This window comes from Symphalangus syndactylus, chromosome 12 (assembly GCF_028878055.3).
Source record: "Symphalangus syndactylus isolate Jambi chromosome 12, NHGRI_mSymSyn1-v2.1_pri, whole genome shotgun sequence".
In the NCBI taxonomy this organism is placed as follows: domain Eukaryota; kingdom Metazoa; phylum Chordata; class Mammalia; order Primates; family Hylobatidae; genus Symphalangus; species Symphalangus syndactylus.
Window position 1 is genome coordinate 123,364,105 of NC_072441.2, and position 14,689 is coordinate 123,378,793.

Genomic DNA, 14,689 nt, shown 5'->3' on the forward strand with positions numbered 1-14,689 from the left:
AGGCTCTGTAACCAACCAATCGGCCAGCCAGCCAAGGAAATATTGAAGACTCATAAAGAGCTTTGAGAGAGAGGCCTTTAGGAAGCACAATCTGTAGGAGGCGGAGTGCTCTGGGTGTGAGGGGGAGATGCAGGGGCTATGGACTCAAGACTGTTTCCTGAAGGAGGTGGGGCTAGGATGAGGTGAGAAGGATGAGCATGATATTAATTTGGTGGTGAGAAGAGGTGGGACAGGGTGGCTGAGTGTGTGGGGACCAGAGAAGAGGCAGGAGTGAGTGCGTGCTGAGAACACTCGTGGGTGGGGTGATAGCCCCAAATCCTTAACCATGGGCCCTGACCCACCAGAACCTGTGCCAGGTAGGACCCTTAGCTGCCGGGTTGTGGGGACACCTGGCCAGTCCTGGGAAAGGACCAGGAGAAAGATGGTCAGGTGGCCACTGGGTCGGGGGTGGGGTCAGCTCAGGGCAGCAGCTGTTTACCAACCAGTATGGAAGTGGTTCAATATTTTATTAACCATAAAGGACCCTAAAGAGTGTGCAGTAACAGAATCCTCGCCATGCCGGTGGGATGGGGCAGTGACATGGCCGCACACCCCACCATGAGATGTGAGCTCAGCACTCAGACACTCTGAGGGGATGAGCTGTGTACTTGTCTGCAGGAGGACACAGTCATGAGTCAGAAGCTGCTGTTTTCCTTCCTTGGAAAGGATGGTATGTTCCAGCATAGTGTAGGGGGCACCTCAGGCCACCCCAGTCTTAGGGGAAGCTGAGCTGCCTCTATCCTCGCCCAGCCATTCCCAGCTTCCCCCTCTGCGGCCCTGGCCCCACCCAGGCGTGGCTCCCACAGCGGTGTGGGATGGAGAGGCTCTCAGGCTCCCCTGTGAGTCTGACTCCAGTTCCTGTTGGTCTTGTAAAGTCAGAAGACATCCCAGTGATGACAAGAGTATAAAACAAGACTTGTCAAACTTCATTTTGAGCCAGGAAAATCACAGGATTGTCACTGGGACAGGGGTTGTGGTTGTGACCTCTGTAATTGGTCTGGCTGCTGCATAGTGGCTCTCGCTGGAAGCCACGAGACTTTGCTGGAAGGAAAGCCTTCCTCCCTCGATATGGAGGGCTCCGAGCTTCACAGGCAACCACAAGGATCTGGCACGTGTCACACAGCAATGCTTCGACAGGCCAGGAATCCCACCTGCAGGGTCCCCCAACAGAAGAAGAATCCCAAGCACTGACACTACAGAGCAGAGCAAGACGCCAGTGGCAAGCTCAGCACAGCCACTGCAGTGAGAGGTCTTGGTGGAAGCGACAGAGCTGACCTGGCTGACTCGTGCAGGCAATGGACATGGGGACGTGTGCAGAACTTATCAGTCGGAAGGCTGGAGAACCGCACGGGGAAAATGGGCAGGTATCAAGGCGGGCTGACAGCAGGAGATGCAGGTGAGGCCAAGCCGTGGCCATGCTGTGGTTAGGATACTGTGACTGGGACTGCTGCCACAGGACATGGGATGCTACTCTCACAGATGGTCTCCTGGCCTAGCTGCCATGGCCAAAAATAAGTTCTCTTCTGTTCCTGCACCCTAGCCTTCAAAGCCCCACTGGGCTGGGCAGGATAGGAAGGCTGTGACCTCTGCAGGGGTGGGGGACAAGAAGGACACCTGGTTCCTTCCATTCCTTCCATTTCCAGAGGGGCTGATGGATTCCTGCCAAGAGTCACCAGGGAATCCTCCCAAACAGAATGGGTGCTGGAAGCTGGACAGCCAAAACAAACAGAACAATAGCAAAAAATGCCCATTATATATTGGAGAAGCAATTGTGTTGATGGAAACAATAGAATGAGCTAGTTTTGTCTTTAAACTTAGGAAATAAGGCCAGGCGTGGTGGCTCATGCCTGTAATCCCAGCACTATAGAGAGCTGAGGAGGGTGGATCACTTGAGGTCAAGAGTTTGAGACCAGCCTGGCCAACATGGTGAAACCTGGTCTCCACTAAAAATACAAAAATTAGCCAGGTGTGGTGGTGCACACCTGTAATCCCAGCTACTCAGAAGGCTGAGGCAGGAGAATCGCTTGAACCCAGGAGGCAGAGGTTGCAGTGAGCTGAGATCACGCCATTGCATTCCAGCCTGGGCGACAGAGCAAGACTCCATCTCAAAACAAAAACAAAACAAAAAACACCAAAAAAACAAATACACCTAGGAAATAGATGAATAACATCACCTCCCAGGTGAGTAAGAGAACAAAAGACCCTGTGGGTTCATCCTCTTATTCCTCAGGGGAACCATATCCAAATGAGACATGTACACAGGCAATACCTGCAGGGCGCGCTGCGTTCTACATAGACATTCAAAACTGTCTCAATTCAAAACTCTCTCGATTCAGACCCTCCAGAGGACGGCAGCTCCTATCTCATGCAGACAGAGAGGGTGGGATGACTGCATCAGAGGTCTGGTCAGGACTTGAGAGATGCAGTGAAATTTGATTGTGGCTGGTGGGTGAAGTGAGGTTTGATAGAAAGAGAATGGCCCGTGCATATCCTCTAGGGACCCACAGACACCCTGAAATTGTATGCAAAATGTTGCATGTGTGTTCATGTACTTTTTCTGGCACAAGGTGAGAGCCTTTATGGAATCCTCAAACAAAAACAAGCACTGCCCTGGAATAATATTTCCTAAACACTCTCATCACCCGACACCCCAAGGCTTGACAAGATGCTCTAAAATATCCATTTCTGTTCTCATCCGTTCACGTGCAGCATTATTCCCATTTCCCAGCCTTCTGCCCTCTTCTCCTGTCTCCTCTCCATGCTTAACATGCCAGCCCCAAATGCTCCTCCTTGCCACCCAGGGCCTGAGTCATACATCCATCTGCTGAGCTAAATATCTCTACTTGGATGTTTAAAAGGCACCTCAGCCTGAATTCATTCCAACTAGAACTCTTGATTCACACCCCCACGGAAAAACCCCGTTCCTCCCCCAGGCTCATCTAGCTCAGTTCACGGCATTCCTCTTTCTGTAAAGCTGGGGAAGTGGGCAGTGGTGAAGAGCTGGGTCCAAATTCCAGCTTTTCCATTTGCTAATGGTGGGACTTTACGCAAACTGATTCGACTCTCTGGGCCTCCATTGCCTCTTCTGTAAAATGTGGGAAGAACTAACGCCTAATTCATAGGAGTGTTATGAAATCTAGACAGGTTAACTATGTGAAGGGTTTAGAGGAGTGCCTGGCCTACCATATTAGCCACTGTCATTCTTATTCTTCCAGTTGCTCAGGACAAATCCTAAGAATGATGCTTATTTCTCTCTTTCCCTCATGCACCACACCCAAGCCCATCAGCAATTCCTGTCCATTCCACCTTCAAATACAGATCCCGAATCTGACCTCCTCTCCCCATCTCTATTGCTACCAGACTTGCCTGGGCCGCCTGGTCACTTGTGGTGGTCTCCTAACTGCTCCCCTTGCATCTGCCATGGCCATCCTCCCCACACCAGCTCTCCGGGTGGCAGCCAGAGTGACCTTACAAAACCATAGGTCAGGTCATTGCTCCCCTGTCAGACTCAAGCCCATCACAGCCCTTGCTATGCTGAGAGGCCCATCCCGCCCCAGCCCGCCCCCCCCCCCACCTGCCTCCTAACCTGCCCCCCCACCTCGCCTGTGCCTTCTGCAAGCCTCTCCCACCACTCCCCCTCCCTCCCTTTACTCTGGCCATTCTGAATGTTATTGGTCCTCCTTGAGCCCTTCTGAGCCCTCTGCCCAGAGTAATGCCAGAGTGGAGGCCATGGCTGAAGGCAGAGGCTGTTGGCCTGGGGTGGAGAGGAGAGATTCCTCTGGGCGGAAGGTGACACTGGGCAGCCTTGGATGAAGTGAATACCTGGTGCGGGGAAGCAAAAATAAATAGAGAAACAAAAGGATTAATTTTGCTTCTTTCCAGGGACTTGATTTTCTACAAGGGCTGCTCCAAGAGGCTTCTACACCCCCGCAGGGAGGCAAGCACCGTTTTGAGGTGGCCAGGCTGGCGAGGAGATGCAGACCCCAGCCAGCTGGAGGGGCTCTGCCCTGGTGGCGTTCCCACTCCCACCTCATTCGCAGGGCGCCGGGGAGGGCCGCAGGTGTTTTATTCCCACCCGGCTTGCAGCACAAGGAGGGAATCGCCTGACACCTTCCCCTTCTCCTCTGCCCCGCTTCCTTTCTCTGCTCCCACAGGTGGAAGTCACCAGCGGAAACAACCCTTCACTGTTTGGAGGGCTGGGAGAAAGGAGCCACGAGGGCCCTGGGAGAGCCACCGGGCGGCAGGCAAGGGGCGGGGCAGTCTCCCTTCCGGCTTCAGGGACCGAAGGGTGAAGGGCAAGGGGAGCTCAGGGAATAAACGAGTACTCCCGACTAATGTTTAACCCCGGACTCCGAGACTCCGACTGGTCACAGTCCTGCAGACCTCCAGGTCCTGCACAGGCGACGCAGCGCTCCACTGGCCCGCAACGCGCACCCCGGGGGAAATGGAAAGTGCCATTGAAATGTCAGATGTCACCGTCTTCATCAGCACTCTTGGAATTTTGGCCAAAGTGGCTTCTTCTTTTGCTGAGACTTGACTCACTCCCGGCAGAGGGATGATAGCGGCCTCGCCTCGAGCGTTTATCCAGCTGCAGGCGTCATTCTTGGTCGCCTGTTGTGTCCAGAGCCCCCGCGCAGGGAGGGAGCGCAATTCCCGATGCGCCCGCTGGGTGGCGCTGGCGCCGCGCCGTGTCCCGGGCTGAGGCGAAACCGCGCTGCCCAGTCCGTGCCCGGACGCCCCCGCTCCCCCGCGCCCCCGCGCCCCCGCCCGGCCCCGCGCGCTGCAGCCGCCGCCTCTTCTCGGCTTCCTCTTGCTTTCCAGTAACTCTCCTCCTGGGGAAAAGGCTTTTCATGGAGCAAGCTCGGAGCCTACGGGGCTGGCCTCGGACTGGATGGGGGTAAGGACGGGTGGCGGCGCTCGCGCCGAGCTAACGGAGGGCTCAGGCGGCCGGTGATCAGGGCCGGGCCGCGGCCGCCGTCTGGGGTGAGCGGCCCACCCCGAGCTCTGGGCCAGGGTTCGCGGCTGTCCGGCAGATGCTGGGCGGGGAGGTGTGGGGAGGGGGCTTCCTCAGGCGGGGCAACCGGAGGGGAATAGGGTGTGCAGGGGGGAGGGGAGGCGTGGAGCGCCTGGCCTGCAGGCACTGGGCGGCGCCCTCCCGCCTCTTCTTCTCCCACCCGGTGCCTGGTGGCTTGGCCTCCGCTCCAGAGCTTCGCGTATCCTGGCAGGAGCCGGCGCTCTCTCCATACTTAGGACTTAACCCTTCTTCCACACCCGGGCAGGGAATCATCTGCCCAATCCGAATTTGATTTTTTGCTTGTGAGAGGAGAAACTGGTGACAGTGTCGCATGGACACTGTCGGGGAATCCGAGACGTAGACCTGGAAGCCTGTACCAGAGGCCTTGTGGACAGCTTTGGAGCATGCATCTTAAGGCACACCACCGGTTTCTGCTGCTTTGGCACAGCCACGCAGCACCTAGGACGCTTCTCTGCACGCAGCAGTGGCCTAATCCGTGCACCCTCTGACGGCGTTGGAGGGAGCTGGGGAGCAACATCAGGTTAATAGCCCCTGAGCTATTTGTATGACATGCAGATTTCACCCTCTCATTCTTAAAGGGTGAAAGGCTCCAATTCAGAAAGGCGAGGATGGGGCCCAGGAATCTGCAATCTGCGTGGGTTTTTTTTTTTTTTTTTTTTTTATAGAGTCTTGCTCTGTCACTCAGGTTGAGGTGCAGTGGCGCGATCTGTGCTCACCGCAACCTCTGTCTTCCAGGTTCAAGCGATTCTCCTGCCTCAGCCTTCCGAGTAGCTGGGACTACAGGTGCACACCACACCTGGCTAATTTTTGTATTTTTAGTAGAGACGAGGGTTTCACCATGTTGGCCAGGCTGGTCTTGAACTCCTGACCTCAACTGATACGCCCACCTTGGCGTATCCCTTGTGCTGGGATTACAGTATCCCAATGTGCTGGGATTACAGGCATGAGCCACCGCGCCTGGCCAGAGTTTGCATTTTATTGTTGTTGTCGTTTGTTAGTTTGAGATGGAGTCTTGCTCTGTAGCCCAGGCTGGAGTGCAGTGGCACCATCTCCGCTCACTGCAACCTCTGCTTCCCAGGTTCAAGCGATTCTCCTGCCTCAATCTCCCAAGTAGCGGGGATTAACAGGCGTGCACCAGCATGCCTGGCTAATTTTTTTATTCTTAGTAGAAACAGGTTTCTCATGTTGGGCAGGCTGGTCTCAAGCTCCTGATCTGCCCACCTTGGCCTCCCAGAGTGCTGGGATTACAAGTGTGAGCCACCGTGCCTGGCCTGTTTTGTTTTCTTAAATCCAGTTCTGATTCAAGCCTAAACCTGCCACTTCCATTCCCAATCCTCTGAGCTTCATGAGCTCCAGATACAGGGCTGTTAATCACAATTTCTTTAATTCTTTATATCTCTTGTGGAATTAGAGGGGTGGATGTTCTTTTTGGAAAAACATTAGAAAATGCCTACATGTCTTTATTGAAAGAACTTAAAAGCAATGTATTTCTCTAGGGTTCATTTTCCCTCACGGCTCTCAACCTTCTCAAAATATAAGGTTGGCGGATTAATTATACTGAAAGTCTTCAGTTGGATATTTTATTATTGCATTTTTAAAGTCGTGTTTTGTAATTGCCCTGACAATGTAAGGAATGATATTTGTGAGGGTGAGTCAACAACACCTTCCCTGTTGGTGTTCTGCCCTCTAATAACCCGGCGGGCTGGATCCCCAGCACCTGGAAGGAGTCATCATGGAACGTTAATAAGGAGGAAGGCTGGTGCTGGCGCCTGGAACGCTTCAGAGACAGAAAGCAGTGACTAGGCCAGACAGGCCCCTTGTTTCTGCGCTTTGAGGGAGAAGTGAGAAATGGAAAATAGTCTCTTTATCTTCTCAGCAAACACAGCCTATGCTCAGAATGTCTCCGACTTCCCATCTCTGAGATGCCAGCTGCCCAGTTCCATGGAATCATGGCAAGCGAGAAACTGTCGTTCATAAGAGTTCAAGAAAATGAATATTCTGTCAACTCCGTGAGGGCCAGTGGGTTCCAGGTGAGATGAGATAACTTGGTGAGGGTTGTAACTGAGCTCCCAATGCATTTAGAAGCCTCTGGATGGCCGGCGGCGGGGAGCGGGTTGGGGGGTGCATTCCAGCCATGCTGGAAAAATTATATTTTGAAGTTAAATCTGGTAGTGTTTTTTCCAATATTGAATAGGCTTCAGGAAAGAGATAATACATTAACTTCTTTGTTCAGAGGGTACTCAACTTGCTGGAGTCATCTCTGCTATGGCTTTATTTGCGAACAACAGAGAACTTGCTCTGCAGCAGCCGCAGGCTCTCTGGGGACCCCACAGGCTGTGCAGATCCCCCACCCCGGAACCACAGAAGGAGACGGAGCAGGAGCACACCCCGTCTTCCAGGCCCAGGACAGCTGCTGAGCTCCAGGACATGGACTCTTGAAGGTTGATTTTGACTACCTACTAAGCTCCAGCTGAACCAGTTCCACTTCTTTAACCTTCCCATGATCCCTGTGAGGGGTCTGTGGTGTTGCTATTTGCAGGTAAAGAAAGTGAGATTGAGGGAGACTGAAAGACCTGGCCCCAAGTCACAGCGCCCCGCTGAATACGGTGCTGCCTGCTGGATATCCTGCGTGTTTCAACAGCAGCAGCTCTCGGCAAGTGAGTGGGCCACGAAGGATGGACGAGGGACATGGGGGAGCAAGCCCAGCTGCACGGTTCCAGCTCTTTCCGCCACATCACAGCTTCTGCAGTTGGAAAGCCGAAACAGTGATCTTCAGTTTGTTTATCAAAGGGCCAAGAAATCTGTGTCCCCAGCTTCTCTGCTTCAATTCTGGTGCTGCTTAAGCCAATTATCACTTCATGCCCTAAACCAAAAAATAAACTCTACAAACGTCAACATTACATAGGACAAGATCTGGCCCACAGGTAAGAAAAGCACCTACAAGAGAGCTGCATGGAGCCGTGGGTGCATTTCCTGTTACTGCCAGGGCATCCCAGAATGCTGACAAAGACAAAACTAAGGCCTTCCCACTCTGATTTGTCATAACACCAAGCAAGTGATGGAGGGGACAATTATGGGGCCCAGAGGAAAGTGCTTGTATCGTGTAGACAAAATCCAAAGCAGCTTGTTTCAGACAAAACATTTTGCTTTGGAAACTTCTGAAACTTCCGTGGCCCTTGAATATAGCAGAGATGATCTAAAAATTTTAGAAGCGGTTGAGGTACCCGTGGTAGAGGCAAGGCATGGGAGTGGTGATCTTTAAGGGGCTTGTCTTTAGTTTGAGGGCCACACACAGAGGAGGTGGGCAGAAAACAGGTCTCCCCAGAGCAGCTTTCCAGACAAAAACTTAAAGAAAAAATGACCAAGAAAATACCTGATATAATTGACAATGCCATGAAATGAAAAGTTTATCATAAATTCTAATAAAAACTACAATGGGCTGGGCGCAGTGGCTCATCCCTGTACTGGCAGCAGTTTGGGAGAAGGAGGCCAGAGGATTGCTTGAGGCCAGGAGTTTGACACCAGCCTGAGGAACAAAGTGAGACCCTATCTGTATTTTAAAAATATACTTTAAAAAATATTTTTAAAAAACAGCAGATGGATATCCCTACTGCATTTGAGACCTGGCTTCGGTTCTGCCTCCTCTAGGGAAGCTCACAAGCAACACTAGAATCTCAGCTCTCTCTGTTCGCTGATGTCATCTGAGATTTTTCTTTTTCTTTTTTTTTTTTTTTTTTTTGGCGATGGAGTCTTGCTGCGATGCCCAGGCTGGAGTCTAATGGTGTGATCTCAGCTCACTGCAACCTCCGCTTCCCTGGTTCAAGCAATTCTCCTACCTCAGCCTCCCGAGTAGCTGGGACTACAGGCACATGCCACCATGCCCGGCTAATTTTCGTATTTTTAGTAGAGACCAGGTCTCACCCTATTGGCCAGGCTGGTCTTGAATTCCTGACCTCAAGTGATCCACCCACCTTGGCCTCCCAAAGTGCTGGGATTATAGGCGTGAGCCACCACACCCAGCCCATCTGAGGTTTTTCTAATGTAGAGAATATACCATAGTGTTTTAAATAACCCATGCTCTTACATTTGACTGCACTCCCTTCTTCAACACACAGATTGGGGGCAGGAGCTGCTTTTTCAATGAGAAGAATGAACAGACCTAGTAGGCATTGCCTTTAGACCCAGGTAAGAGGAATCCCAGCCTTGGGACAGCACTTTCAAGGGCTAAGCCCATAAGCCATCCTTCTAGAACATTCTCTGGGTAGCTAGGGCTTCATAAGTCACTTGCTGGGTTTGTCCTCCCTGAGTGGACTGTGTTGTTGGTGTGCACACCTGTATTTCCATGGAATGGTATCTTAGTCCTGCTGCTATAACAGAATACCTGAGACTGAAAAATGTATAAACAATAGACATTTATTTCTCACAGTTCTGAAGGCTGGGAAATCAAGATCGAGGCACCAGCTGGTTTGGTGTCTGGCGAGGGCCGCTCTCTGCTTCCAAAATGGTGCCTTGGGGCTGTGCGTGATGGCTCATACCTATAATCCCAGCACTTTGGGAGGCCGAGGTGGGCAGATCACCTGAGGTCAGGAGGTAGAGACCAGCCTGGCCAACATGGTGAAAACCCCATCCCTACTAAAAATACAAAAAATTAGCCGGGCGTGGTGTTGCATGCCTGTAATTCCAGCTACTTGGGAGGCTGAGGCAAGAGAATTGCTTGAACCCGGGAGGCAGAATTTGCAGTGAGCCAAGACTGCACCACTGCACTCTAGCCTGAGTGACAGAGCGAGACTCTGTCTCAAAAGACAAACAAAAAACCAAAATGGTGCCTCATTGCTGGATCTTCCAAAGGGGATGAATGTATGTTCTCGAATGACAGAAAAGACAGAAGGGCAGAAAGTGTCCAAACTCACTCCATCAATCCCTTTTATAAGGTGCTGATCACTCCCTAAATGCCCCATCTCTTATTACTGTTGCACTGGGGATTCAGTTTCAGCGTGAGTCTTGGAGGGATACAGATGTTCAAACCACAGCATTGTGCACACTCCTTTTTCTATGGAATGGCCAAGGCGCGGCTATTCGCAGAGGCTCTGACAGAGCTCTGCTGTGGAGCTGGGGTGTCCACGTGCCTGTATGGAAGAACTTCCATGGCACCGGAGCCTGGCGGGAAGAGAAGTGGGCTGGGCTATAGGCTGGGCACCAGGGACTATCACCTCGTGCCACCACATTTAGTGTGGAGTTCCAGAGAGGCCACAAATTCTTCATTTGAACTGGACTCCCCAGCCTCGTGTTCCTCTGCAGGATGTAAAAGGTAATGCCAGCAGACAGTGGCAGTGCTGGAGGCGCCTGGTGGGCAGAGGTTACCTGGCTGGAGTGGCAGGCGTGAGGAGATGCCTCCCAGCATAAGGAATGTGGGCTTCTGTTGGATCTCTTGTTCCAGGCCCCACACATGTTCGAGGCAGCCTGGGTATGTCTTCGCCCGCTCAATCCCTCAAAGCCCTGTTTAATTCTCAGCTTGCTGTCACCTATGTGGTGCCAAGAAACAAGTCACCAAAATAATGAAATGCCTACCTAAGCTTAAAAACAAAACCATGAGGTCTTTCTAAATAAATTATGATAAAGTGCAAACTGCAGCTCCCTGTAATGATTTCAAAGACTCCGTTCCAAGAATGCATTAATTTAAAAAGGGAGTATAAGGCAAAGGGGGGTGATTAGAAGAGGAAGGCAGCTGACATCAAACTGAATATGCCAAGTTTCCTCCTCAAAAACAAGTGTACATTATTTGTGGTGACCATTCTTGGTATTGTTCTGTTGCTGTAAAACACAGCATAGCATCATTCTTTTAGATGCCATTCATTTAATATGTGGGTAAATGTACATGATTAGGCTAGACTGGAGCGCTCGTCTACACTGCTTAAAAGAAAAGATTTACTAAGGAAATTCAAAGGACAAACAAGAATGCAAAGGGAATGTTAGGTTTAATTAAGAAATCAGCTCTTTAAAGGGCTTAACCAGAATAATTGTTGGTATGCAGATGGGGTTGTGAATTATAAATGACTCATCCATTCTTTGAAGGATGATCTCTTCTTGGAAAAGGTTCTCTTCTTGGAAAGACTTGGGGAGCATTTTAAGTTGTTGAAGGCCAGGCGTGGTGGCTTATGCCTGTAATCCCAGCACTTTGGGAGGCCAAGGTGGGTGGATCACCTGAGGTCAGGAGTTCGAGACCTGCCTGGCCAACATGGTGAAACCCTGTCTCTACTAAAAATATAAAAATTAGCTGGGCGTGGTGGCATGCACCTGTAATCCCAGCTACTTAGGAGGCTGAGGCAGGAGAAGCGCTTGAACCTGGGAGGCAGAGGTTGCAGTGAGCCGAGATGGTGCCACTGCCCTCCAGCCTGGGCGACAGATAATAATAATTACTGAGTCGTTTTAAGCCGGTAACATTTGTTAGATGTTTATTACATGCTAGTTCCTCAGTTCCAGGTATTTAGTCTTCACAACAAGCCTAAGATTATGACCATTTTATGGAGGAGGAAAATGAAGGCCTCCCAAGTGCCTCGCCCGAATTACCTAGCTAAATCCTAGGAAAGCAAAGACAGGCACAACAGGCTGTCTGCCTTTAAGAAGTTTACTACCTAGTATTTTTTAAAGTAAATTCTCTAATAAGTTCAGGCCAGCTTCCTCTTCCAGCTCATCTGAATTCGGTGAGTTTTAATAAAATAAAACAATATGAAAAACGTTTCTACGCAATTAACTGTTGTCATGTATTATAATAGGAGTGAAGGGGAAGCTGTCTTATGGAATATTGAGTCCGCACTTGAGAATCAATTGCCTGAAGAACATTCTTATTTCCAGATTGTAGCTTGGTCTTTTTGCGCCTGAACAATGACAACAAGAGTGATGATTTTGTAACAAAACCTCAGGGACGCTATTAACAAGTTGGCATTTCTAATTCATGTGGAAATGCTATTTTATTTATCAGAGAATTGTAGCAGTGGTGTTCATTTAATTAAGAATCTGATGTTGCGGGAGGGCAATTGAGTGAAATTTATAATATTGCAGACAGACATGTATGCAAACACAAAAGGAAATTGGTTAAGGATCTAAGTGCCAGCTTATTTTCCCTTAAACAGCTCATTTTTACATGATTTGTGAGCTGTTTCATAAAGGAATCATACAAGTATATTTTATCCTTTTAAAGATATTTTACGGTAAACTCATCTAACTAGTAATTGTACAAGGCTCATAAATAGCCAAAAAGAAAAGTGCCTCCAACTTCTGACAATATTGAAGGTGGCTATCTCTGTATTAGAAGGCAGTTTAGGATCTAGTAGCTTTCCCAACTGCAAGTAAAGTAATGGCATATACTAATTTATATGAACGACATCATAAAACCAAAAAGGTAAAGAAAATAGGTTTGAATGAGAAAGTATTCTGAGAAAGGTGGAGAATGGGCGTCAGATATGGATTGGAAAGAGACAAGAGATTGGAAAGGTGACAGAGGAGAGCCCCCACTATTAGTGGCTACTGCCTGCACCTTCACCAGGAAGTGTTGCTCACCTGTCCAAGCCACAAGTTCTGGTCATCTCACAGATCCAAGTGCCTCCAGGTGGATGTGCCACTTCCAAGATCCAGCCTTCCTAAGCCAACTCACCTCAAGGTCTGGATACATTTGTTCACAGTATGTACTTTTTGAGTGCTAATTATGTGCCAGGCACTGGGCTGGGTCCTGGGGACACACCCAGGAACAAGGAGAGCGGGTTCCTGGCCTCTTGGAGCTGACATTCTAGTCAGAGGAGACAGTCTGTAAACACATGGATAAATAATTGAAAGAGTTGCACGTGGCGATTTGCGCTGAGAAAATAAAGCAAGGCAAAGAGATTAAGTGTGAGAGAAGAAAAGGGGCTGTTTAAAGAGGTGGTTAGGGAAGGCCTCTCTGAGGTCAGGACATCTGAGCAGGGAAGGAGCCAGCGATGGGAAGCATGGGGGCTGGGGGAGGACACTCCAGACGGAGCAAGTACAAAGGCCCTGGGGCAGGAAGGACCCTGATGTGCTGGATGAGGAGCAAGAGGGTGCCAATATCGCTGAGCTGGAGAAGAGGAAGAAAAGTGGGAGAGGAAGATGAAGAAGTCACAGAGGTCAGGCCATGTGGGCCTTTTAGGCGTGGCCAAATGCTTGGATTCTCTTTAAAGGAGAATGGGAAGTCATTGGAAGATCTTAAGTAGGGACATGATAAGACTGATTTATGCTTTCCGATTATTACTCTGACTACTCTGTGGGGACCAGATTATAGGAAGATGAGAATAAGGTGACTGAAAAGGGTGGCCAGTCGTGGCATCCACCTCCTTCCACAGAGATGAGTACAGGCTGAAGTCTTGTCCATAAGATGCTTCTGTGGAAGTTACAGGGAGCTGACCCTGGCCTTGGAACTAACTGGGGTGGGATCAGAGAGAGGGGAAGCAGAGATGGTGCAAGCTCTGGCCCAAAGATCAGAAGTAGGAAGGACTCTGTGCCTCTGGCAAAAGGACAACTCCATGTTTTCTGTGCAAACAGCCAAGTTACCATTTCCCCAGGTGACACTGCAGCTGTGGGACCTGTCAACAGGACAACAGCTAACCATTCTGAGTTTTAAAAATCAAGGACAGTACCCTCATGTTTATAATATAGAGGGCAAAGCGAAATTCATTGACAAGCATTTCCTTTAAAATACAGGGAAGGAAGATTCCATTGTCTACAAATTCTAATGGAAATTAATAAAGATGAGCAAATATCACAAAAGTTATCTTTATTCTGTGTGGTGTATTCTGTGTGGTGTCCTGGTTATTGAGTATTTACAGAAGTTTTTCTAGCTTCTCTGTTGTCTCAACTCCCAACTGTCTGTTTTTCCCCATAAGGGTTTAAGTTCCTCAATCACGAATTGTCCTGCCACTGAAGTTTGCAGCCTAATCCCATGCAGGGGATAGAGGGGAATCATTTGGTTTGGAATGACTGGAAATTAGGGTGCCTGCTTGGGGAGGGGGTTGATGAATCTAAAACGACAGGTAGGGGTTAGATGTGGAAGGGGAGAAAGCCTTCATTTTAAAGTGGTGAGGTCCCGGTGTCCCTTGGCAGGCATTGCTGCCCTTTCACGCTGGTCTTCACCTTCTCCAGCTGGGCATCCCAACACACAGGGTCCTCGGGGGGCCAGAGTCACCCTGTGTGGAAGTGGGAGAAATGCTCTCCTAAAGGGGCCTCTAAAAAGTGCTGCTGCATGTGAGTGCATGGGCGTGCATGAGTGCATTAAGCAATGTTTAGTGCAATCGTACATCCAGATTTTACTTACGACTCCCTCTGTCCTTAGGAGTAGTAAATTAGGGCCAGGTATCTATTTGGCTCTATTAACCAATGGCCAAGTTAGTGCCAAGCACTGGCCTTTCCTGGGGCTGATCCTCCTCACGAGGTCCAGCCTGCCCTGTCTCTTAAGACGAGCGCTTTCTCAGGTCAGGCAGCATCTCTGGCTCTCAGTAAAGAGACTTTGGGTGGCTCAATCCCACCAGTTCGTCTGGCACATCTAGACACACGCACCCCATCCCATCCCCACCCCAGCTACCTAAAGCAAGGGGGTGATATGAGCCAGTC

General features: G+C 50.0%; 1 long non-coding RNA gene across 2 annotated transcripts in view; it reads left to right on the forward strand.

Annotated features, from left to right (window-relative positions):
• Positions 1 to 4,732: 4,732 nt before the first annotated feature.
• The window catches only part of LOC129468805 (uncharacterized), a 111,358-nt gene continuing 101,401 nt past the window's right edge, over positions 4,733 to 14,689 (forward strand). The window contains exons 1-4 of one of the 2 annotated variants that reach the window (XR_010117667.1): positions 4,733 to 4,936; positions 6,951 to 7,104; positions 7,308 to 7,998; positions 9,190 to 13,849. This is a non-coding gene — a long non-coding RNA (uncharacterized lncRNA). Of the gene's footprint in view, positions 4,937 to 5,130; positions 7,105 to 7,307; positions 7,999 to 9,189; positions 13,850 to 14,689 lie in introns of those variants that run through there. The other variant, XR_010117668.1, reaches the window with a different exon arrangement.